Genomic DNA, 10,215 nt, shown 5'->3' with positions numbered 1-10,215 from the left:
CCATCATGATTCAAAAAGCCAGTATTGGTCATAATAAGTGTTTGTGGGAGTACATCTCTGTGCCAGACATAGCATTGGGTGCTGGAGACAGGCAAGGAGCTCTCCTTGAAACTGAGTGAGGAAGACACATATTAAATATTCAAATTTATGTAATGAAGAAATGTATGTTGGGCAAAGTACCACATGGGCAAATATTGGGGCCCATGGGTATGTATAAAGAAACCTAACAAAGAGTGGGGATGGAAATTAATTAAGCAAAGGGTATCTGCATGTGAGACTGGGGATAGGGAGTTACAGGTAAAAGGATAGCCCAGAGGAAACAGGAGACTTCCTTAAGAAAGTAATAGTCTCCAGTGCTACCGAGCAAAGAAAGATGGGGCACCAAGTGAAGCTCCAGGGCAATAGAGACAATGCAGCTACCTGCAGGTAAGCTACATTAAGAAAGTGGCACTAAACCAGGCATGATGACTCATGTCTGTACTGTCTGCACTTAGGAGCCTAAAACAAGAGGACTGCCAAGTCTGTGTCAGCCAGGACTACCTCGGCTACAGCGTGAGGCTATTTTTCTGGATGAATGTGTAGCTAAAGTCATACTGGTGTGAATAGGAAGTTTTAAGCAAGGTCATGAATGGCAACATCCTGTGCATGATTATAGAGGGATAGTCCAGTAGTGTGGGGATTGACTCCTGGAGGGTAAGAGTGGGGCCAGAGAGCAATAATTGGCAAAAGAGGAACAGGGTGGGAACCTGTCCTAGTTGATAGAAGGCACATGAGGGGCAGACTTGGTTGTAAATGGAGTTCTTAATTGGTCTAGGTAATAAAAACCCAGAGTCAGATACAGAGGAAAGTGCTGAGAGATCAGAGAGAAAGAGCAAACCATCACCACACCTTACCTCCTTTGTGTCTCAGCAGACCAGAGAGTGAGTTCCTGTTTCTCCCTGATTATATCCTGTTTCCACCCAGCTAGCTCACTTCCTGTCTGTCTGTACAGACCTCCAGACCTCTATGGTTAGGTAGTGGCAAGCTCCATTTTCTGACCCCCAGATAGGCTTTATTTGTACAAGCAAGGTATCACCACATATCCTCCTTTTCGGTCTAAAATTTTTAAAAAGTTATAAATAATACAAGAAAGACTATATACAATAAGTATTATAACTATATACAATATATTCAGGCAATGAGTACATCAACAAGGTCTAGTCCATTAGCATTTGACAAACTCAGAGAAAATACTCCATTATCTATTCTTTCTTAATAAGTCCAAAGTCTTGTAGCTAATTTACTTTCTTGTACCTAATTTACTGACTTTGTGGCTACAGAGGTAAAGAGAAGTAGGAATGACTTCTAACAATGTGGTCTGTGAGTGGAGACCAGTGCCATCACTCAGATTCAGAATGGGGAGATGGGGCATGTGAGAGGGAGGGTTAAGAGGACCAGAAATTCAGCTTAAGGAACATTCATTTCATACAGTATAAGGGGCAGCAAAAATCGTGTTATTCTCATTAGTGAGAGGAGAGAGAGAGAGAGAGAGAGAGAGAGAGAGAGAGAGAGAGAGAGAGAGAGAGTTAAACAGAGAAATCCGGGAGCCTTATTTACAACACCATGGTGGTTTGAAAGATAATGGTGGCCTTCTGCCCTCTGCCTGCCACCTGAGATGAGTCTGGGTGCTGCTCTGCCCCCAACTTCCCCCATCACCCCCCTGCTCGATTCCTCCTGAGCCTCCCCCTGGACAAGAGTGGACTTGCCCAAACTGAAAGGCCCACCCTGAGTCCGGATGCACCTCACCCTTGTCCCCCATCTGCTCTCTGCCTGCCACCTGAGAGAGGGAGAGACCCCACCTGCACTCACTGGAAGAAGGGATGGGAAGAAGACAGAATAAGAACACACTCAACAACAGAAAGACCAATATGACACCACCAGAATCTAGGGACTCCACACCAGCAAGAACTGCAAAGCCCAATGCAGAGGATGAAGAAGAGTTGGACCTTAAAAACTATCTTATGAAGATGATGGAGTGTAGGGGAAGCTGTAGCCACGCCTACTTAGGGGCTGGCTACAGATGTGCCTCATGTGCCTGATGTAGTCTATATACAAGCCCAAAAGAGAGAACAAAAGCAAAAACACAGTCACCCTACGTCCCCTGACCATACCCTCACAAGCTTGCGAGGGCATGGTCAGGCACAATGGATACCATTAAAGAGGAAACAAGAAAATCCCTTAAAGAAACAGAAGAAAAACAAGCAAAAGATTACATGACATGGAGGAAAAGACAAACAAAAAAATTCAAGAAATAAATCTCTTAAAGAATCTAAAGAAACCCAAGAAAAAAACAACCAAACAAGTGAAGGAAACAATTCAAACAATTCACAGTTTGAAAGCAGAATTAGAAACAATAAGGAAAACACAGAATGAGGGGATACAGGAACCACTGATGTAAGCATAACTAATAGAATACAAGAGATGGAAGAGAGAATCTCAGGTGTTGAAGACTCATTAGAGGATATACAGTCATCCACCAAAGAAAATCTTAAGTTCAACAACTCCCTAACACAAAATATCCAGAAAATATGGGACACTGTGAAAAGACCAAACCTAAGAATAATAGGTATAGAAGAAGGTAAAGAAATCCAGCTCAAAGGTACAGAAAACGTATTCAACAAAATCATAGAAGAAAACTTCCCTAACCTAAAGAAGGATATGCCTATGAAAGTACAAGAAGCTTACAGAACACCAAATAGATTGGACCACAAAAAGAAGTCCCCTCGCTGCACAATAATCAAAACACCAAACTTACAGAATAAAGAAAAAAAATATTAAGAGCAGCAAAAGAAAAAGGCCAAGTAACATATAAAGGCAGACCTATCCGAGTTACACCAGACTTCTCAATGGAAACTTTGAAAGCCAGAAGATCCTAGATAGATGTTCTACAAACGCTAAGGGAACATGGATGCCAGCCCAGACAACTGTATCCAGCAAAGCTTTCAATCACTATAGATGGAGAAAACAAGATATTTCATGACAAAACCATATTTAAGCAATACATATCCACAAATCCAGCCCTACAGAAATTACTGGAAGGAAAACTCCAATGCAATGAAGATAACTACACTTAAAAAAACATATGCAACAGATAATCACACTTTACCAAAAAAAAGTGGGGAAATCCACACATAATAACACCACCAACAACAAATCCAAAACAAACAAGAATCAACAATCAATGGTCATTAATATCCCTCAATGTCAATGGTCTTAACTTGCCTATAAAAAGATACAGGCTAACAGAATGGATACGAAGACAGAATCCAACCTTCTGCTACATACAAGAAACACATTTCAATGTCAAAGACAGACATTCCCTCAGAGTAAAGGGTTGGGGAAAGACTTTCCAATCAAATGGACCCAAGAAACAAGCTGGTGTAGCAATTCTAATATCTAACAAATTAGACTTCAAACTAAAATCAATCAGAAGAGATTAATAAGGGCATTTCATACTTATCACAGGAAAAATACATTAAGATGAAGTCTCAGTCCTGAACATCTATGCCCCAAATACAAAGGCACCCACATTTGTAAAAGAAACATTACTAAAACTTAAATCACACATAAAACCTCCACACTTATAATAGGAAACTTCAACACCCCACTCTCACTAGATAGGACCCCAGACAGAAACTTAACACAGAAACAAAAGAACTAACAGAAGTTATGACCCAATTGGATTAACAGGTATCTATACAACATTCCATCTGAAACAAAAGAATATACCTTCTTCTCAGTGCCACATGGAACCTTCTCTAAAACTGACCACATGCTTGGCAACGTAGCAAACCTACACAGATACAAAAAATTGGAATAACCCCTGTATCTTATCAGACCACCATGCTTTAAAGTTAGAATTCAACAACAACACAAATTGCAGGAACCCTAAAAACTCATGGAAATTGAATAATGCTCAATTGCACCATTCCTGGGTCAAAGAAGAAATAAAAAAAGAAGAAATTAAAGGCTTCCTAGAATTTAATGAGAATGAAGACACAACATACCCAAACCTATGGGACACTTTGAAAGCAGTGATAAGAGGAAAGTTCATAACACTAAGTGCCCACATGAAGAAACTGGAGAATAGTCACACTAGAGAATTAACATTGTAACTGAAAGCTCTAGAACAAAAGGAAGCAAACTCTCCCTGGAGGAGTAAATGCCAAGAAATAATCAAACTGAAAGCTGAAATCAATAAAGTAGAAACTAGGAAAACACTACAAAGACTCAAAGAAACAAAGAGTTGGTTCTTTGAGAAAGCCAACAAGATAGACAAACCTTCATCCAAACTAACCAAAAGGCAGAGAGAGAGCATGCTAATTAACAAAATCAGAAATGCAAAGGGGGAGATAACAGCAGACACTGAGGAAATCCAGAGAATCATCAGATCATACTTTGAAAACCTGGACTCCACAAAATTCAAAAATCTGAAGGAAATGGACAATTTTCTGGATAGATATCACTTACCAAAATTAAATCAAGAACAAATAAGCAATTTAAATCAACCTATAACCCCTAATGAAATAGAAGCAGTCACCAAAAGCGTACCAACCAAAAAAAAAAAAAAAAAAAAAAAGCCCAGGGCCAGATGGTTTCAGTGCAGAATTTTACCAGAAATTCAAAGAAGAGCTAATGCCAGTACTCCTCAAATTGTTCCACACAATAGCATCAGAAGGGACATTGCCAACCTCTTTCTATGAGGCTACAATTACCTTGGTACCCAAGCCACACAAAGACACAATGAAAAAAGAGAATTACAGACCAATATCCCTCATGAACATTGATGCAAAAATATTCAATAAAATACTGGCAAATCGAATCCAAAAACACATCAGAAAATCATCCACCATGATCAAGTTGGCTTTATCCCAGGAATGCAGGGATGGTTCAACATATGAAAATCCATCAATGTAATCCACCATATAAACAAACTGAAAAAGAAAAACCACATGATCATCTCACTAGATGCTGAAAAAGTCTTTGACAAAATCCAACATCCCTTCATGATAAAGATCTTGGAGAGATCAGGAATAACAGGAACATACCTAAACATAATAAAAGCAACATACAGCAAACCAACAGCCAACATCAAACTAAATGGAGAGAAACTCAAAGTGATTCCTCTACAATCAGGAACAATACAAGGCTGTCCTCTGTCTCCATATTTCTTCAATATTGTACTTGAAGTTCTAGCTAGAGCAATAAGACAACAAAAGGAGATCAAGGGAATACAAATTGGAAAAGTAAGAAGTCAAACTTTCACTATTTGCAGATGATATGATAGTTTACACAAGTGACCCAAAAAACTTTACCAGGGAACTACTATAGCTAATAAACATCTTCAGCAAAGTGGCAGGATACAAGATTAACTCAAAAACATTAGTAGCACTACTATATACAGATGATAAAAGCGCTGAGAAAGAAGTCAGAGAAACATCACACTTTACAATAGCAACTAACAACATAAAATATCCTGTGGTAACACCAAAAAATGAGAAAGACCTATATAGTAAGAACTTTGAGTTAAAGAAAGAAATTAAAGAATAAGCCAGAAAATGGAAAGATCTCCCATGTTCTTGGATAGGTAGGATCAACATAGTAAAAATGGCATTCTTGCCAAAAGCAATCTACAGATTCAATGCAATTCCCATTAAAATCCCAACACAATTCTTCACAGACTTTGAAAGAACAGTACTCAACTTCATATGGAAAAACAAAAAACACAGGATAAACAAAACAACCCTGTACAATAAAGAAACTTCCAGAGGCATCAGCATCCCTGACTTCAAGCTCTATTATAGAGCCATAGTACTGAAAACAGCTTGGTATTGGCACAAAAATAGACAGTTGACCAATGGAACCAAATTGAAAACCCTGATATTAACCCACACACCTACCAACACCTGATTTTTGACAAACAAGCTAAAGTTATACAATGGAAAAAAGAAAGCATCTTCAACAAATGGTGTTGGCATAACTGGATTTGGATATGTAGAAGATTATAGATAAATCCATATCTATCACCATGTACAAAACAAATAGATCAAAGACCTCAACATAAATTCAGCCACACTGAACCTCCTAGAAGAGAAGGTAGGTGGTACCCTCGAACAAAATTGGTACAGGAGACTGCTTTCTGAACATAACACCAGTAGCACAAACATTGAGATTGACAATTAATAAATGGGACCTCCTGAAACTGAGAAGCTTCTGTAAGGCAAAGGACACAGTCAGAAGACAAAATGCCAGCCCACAGAATGGGAAAAGATATTCACCAACCCCACATCTGACAGAGGACTGATCACCAAAATACACAATGAACTCAAGAAGGTAGCCACCAAAAACACCAAGCAATGCGATTAAAAAGTGGAGTGCAGAACTAAATAGAGAATTTTCAATAGAGGAATCTAAAATGGCTGAAAGATGCTTGAGAAAGTGCTTAACATCCTTAGCCATCAGGGAAATGCATCTCAAAACCACTCTGAGATACCATCTTACTCCTATCAGAATGGCTAAAATCAATAACATCAATGACAGTCTATGCTGGAGAGGATGTGGAGAAAGAGGAACACTTCTCCATTGATGGTGGGAGTGGAAACTTGTACAACCACTTTGGAAATCAGTATGGTGGTTTCTCAGGAAAATGAGAATCAATCTACCTCAAGATCCAGCAATTCCTCTCTTGGGCATATACCCAAAGAATGCACATTCATACAGTAAGGATGTATGTTCAACTATGTTCATAGCAGCATTATTTGTAATAGCCAGAACCTGGAAGCAACCTAGATGCCCCTCAACTGAAGAATGGATAGAGAAAATGTGGTAATTACACAATGGAGTATTACTCAGCATAAAAAAACTATGGAATCTTGAAATTTGCAGGCAAATGGATGGAACTAGAAGAAACCATCCTGAGTGAGGTAACCCAGTCACAAAAAAGATAAACATGGTATGTACTCACACATATATGATTTTTCGACATAGAACCAAGGATTACCAGTCTACAATCTATACTACCAGAGGAGCTAGGAAACAAGGAGGACCCAAAGAGAAGATTGCATAGTCCCTCAAAGAAGGGGAGGGGAACAAGAACCCCTGAACAAAGTGGGAACATGGTGAGTGGAGAGGAAGGAGGTGAGAAGGGAAGAAGGGGAGGGGGAGGAGAACAAGAGGCCTGAGACAGGGGAGGAATAGAGGAGGGCAAGAAAGGAGATGCCTTGATAGAGGGAGACAGGTTTGGAGAGAGGTCTGGCACACGAGAAATGTTAGGGAATCCACAGGGATGACCCCAACTAAGAATCCAAGCAGTGGTGGAGAAAATGCCATTGATGCCCTTCCCCTATAATGAGATTGGTGTCTGACTACCTTGGCTACCATTCCTAGAACCTTCATCCAGTAGCTGTTCAAAGCAGAAACAGGCACCCACAGCTAAGCACTGAACAATACTCCTGGAATCCAGTTGTGGAGAGGGAGGAAGGATGAGCAAAGGAGCAGAATTTGCTGCTTGAAATACATGTTCATTGTAGAATGGCTAAATTAACCATGTTTTCTATTCAATACCTAATAAGATGATGAGGGCTTTTCTATTTGACTTCTCCAATAATCCTTGATGCATTTTTGCTTTTGCATAATGTCTCCTAATTATTGCAAAATGGCAGCAGGACATGTTGAGATGAATCATCCTCAACCCCACGTTTGTTTACCAGATTGCTCTCAGTTTTACCAACTTAACACAGTTGGTCATTAGGAAAATTCTCTAAACCTCAACCAAAGCCCACCTCAGACAAGGCCACAGTGCCCTGCCAGGAAATGTCTCTTCTCAAGATGGGCTCACATAAAACACACCACAGACTCTTTTGTTCAGGGAGCAAAAGAGAGTTTGGCTTCTAGTTCAGAATTCAAGCTCTGAAAGACATACTGCAATGGGGTTCAAGACCTCCAGGAGTATTCTGATAAATGACAGCTCCTTGGGGACCTAGCATGTACTTGGAAGGGGCCAGGTGGTCACTAAGAGAGTACTGGGGATGCCATGGAGGCTGTGACAGTGGCTCTGGAAGGGCAACATCTTGGGGCCTCTCCTTGCCTGTTTTATTCTGCACACTGTGACCACATTTCTTGTCTTTGGACACACACAACACACACACACACACACACACACACACACATGCACGCACACACAAGAATAAGTATCTAACCCAATAGCATGGGTGATTTTGAGCTGGGAAATCCACCAAGTTGCTCTTGTTTCGTTTTTCCTTATACAAAGTTAAAAGGCTACAGAAGCTGAAAGATGGTGCGTGCATGCTAATGTGTGAAAGCATGTATACATTTGACTCACCTACAAAAACATTTCTTTCTTCTGCATCCAGGTTAAACCTCATGGCTGGAGATCACACCCTTAAAATTATAGGCAGCCAGTAGTCTGCCAACCCCCACACCAATCTATGGGAACAGTAATCACACTCCTTCTCGAGTCTGCTCATCATGGGTGCGCCTTCCTTGTGAGAACCACCCATAGGATCAAAGAAGTGAGGGTATCTAGTGTGAAGATGATGAACAATTTGTTTCTTTTTAGTGACTTAATATTAAAGGTTCTTTGAGTTAAGAAGTCATAATGTTGACCAAAATGAGATTTCAAAATGATTTGTCCATTTACTACTTCTTCCTAAACTTCTCTGTCTGTAAAACAGTTGCTCAGTTCTGGGGACAAAAGTGCCAGTATATTGGTACTTTCTCAATCCAAGAGCATCACTGTGTTCTACGTTCATTTAAATCTCTCTGCCAAGTCCATATAGTCCATTTTTCAGTTTTGAGGTCTTAATACACACCCCTATCCCAGAAACAGATTACTACCTTGTACCATAGAGAATCTCCCTCCTATTATTCAGATTAGAGCTGATTTGGGAAGATTATGTGGCACTTAGCAAGGCCAGGATTGCCTTGTTTCTAAATGGATTATCACTAGTGTCAAAGAGGACTTACCGTTGACTGGTTCCCATGTCAGCACATATCTTTAAACTGTGTACTAAATAGATTTCACTTTTTATTCTAGTAACTCATTACAAAGAGCAACAATCCAAGAATACAGATATAAAGAAAGAAATTATTCAATCCAGTTACAATCCTGGGTTTATAAAAGAGAGGAGTAGCTGAATAAACTCAGGGAAGAGTTGAAAAGACTGTATTACACTGTCTTTTAGATCTTACTATTCAAAATTTGATCATCAACAAACATGGTCAGCTTCACCTGGAAGACTACTAGGAATGCAGAGCCCATCTCAGGCCCCATCAAAGTTCTGAATCTGAAGATGCTTTTCAGTGACATCCCCAGGTGAAACGTCTGAGTTCATTGCAGAAGCTGATGCAGAGGCCATTGAGGGGTGTTGCTTACTGACTTGCTAGACATTACTTGTTTGGCCTGCATTTTTATAGAGCCCAGGACCATCAGTAAGAGGATGGCACTACTCACAAGGGGCTGCCCCCCATCAATCACTAATGAAGAAAATACCCCACAGCTGGTTCTTATGGAAGCATTTTCTCAATTGTAGTTTCTTCCTTTCAGGTGACTCGAGCTTAAATCAATTTGACCCAAAATCCCCCAAAACAGTATGTTTAACAGCACAGAATCTAAGATCAGACTTCCTGGCTTCTAAGCTTATCGTGGTGGTGCTAGTCATGTTTCCTGAAGTCTGCTTGGCTTCTGTTGTGTTTCAGTTTCCTTTTCCATACAACAGAAATAATAGTAATAAAAACAGAACTTATGTGATAAGTTTTTTTATGAAGACTAAATAAGGCAATACTTACTAAGAAAAGAGTGCAGTGTCAAGCATACAGTAAGCACTCAATAAATGTTATTATTTCAATATTGAAGTAATATTTTAGTGAGGGGATGTAATTGACAGAGGACATTTGAATGGAATAGGAAGAACCTACCTGGATAAGCTGGCCAATACAGAACCTTAGAAGAGAGAGCTTTACACAGACACCTAGAAAGTAGGAGTCAGAGGACAATTGATAGGGTCAAATGGGTGAATAGAAACCAAAGGCAAGTGGGGACCATGCAAGTCTTCATAGTCCAGAAGCTGGTGAATATTTTGCATATTCATTTTGCATATTCAGAATCAATTGAAAGTCACTTTGTTCTTTTAGACAAAAAAAAAATGGATTGAGCAG

The sequence above is a fragment of the Cricetulus griseus genome, chromosome 5 (genome assembly GCF_003668045.3).
Source record: "Cricetulus griseus strain 17A/GY chromosome 5, alternate assembly CriGri-PICRH-1.0, whole genome shotgun sequence".
Taxonomy (NCBI): Eukaryota; Metazoa; Chordata; class Mammalia; order Rodentia; family Cricetidae; genus Cricetulus; species Cricetulus griseus.
Note: the sequence above shows the minus strand (reverse complement) of the source record.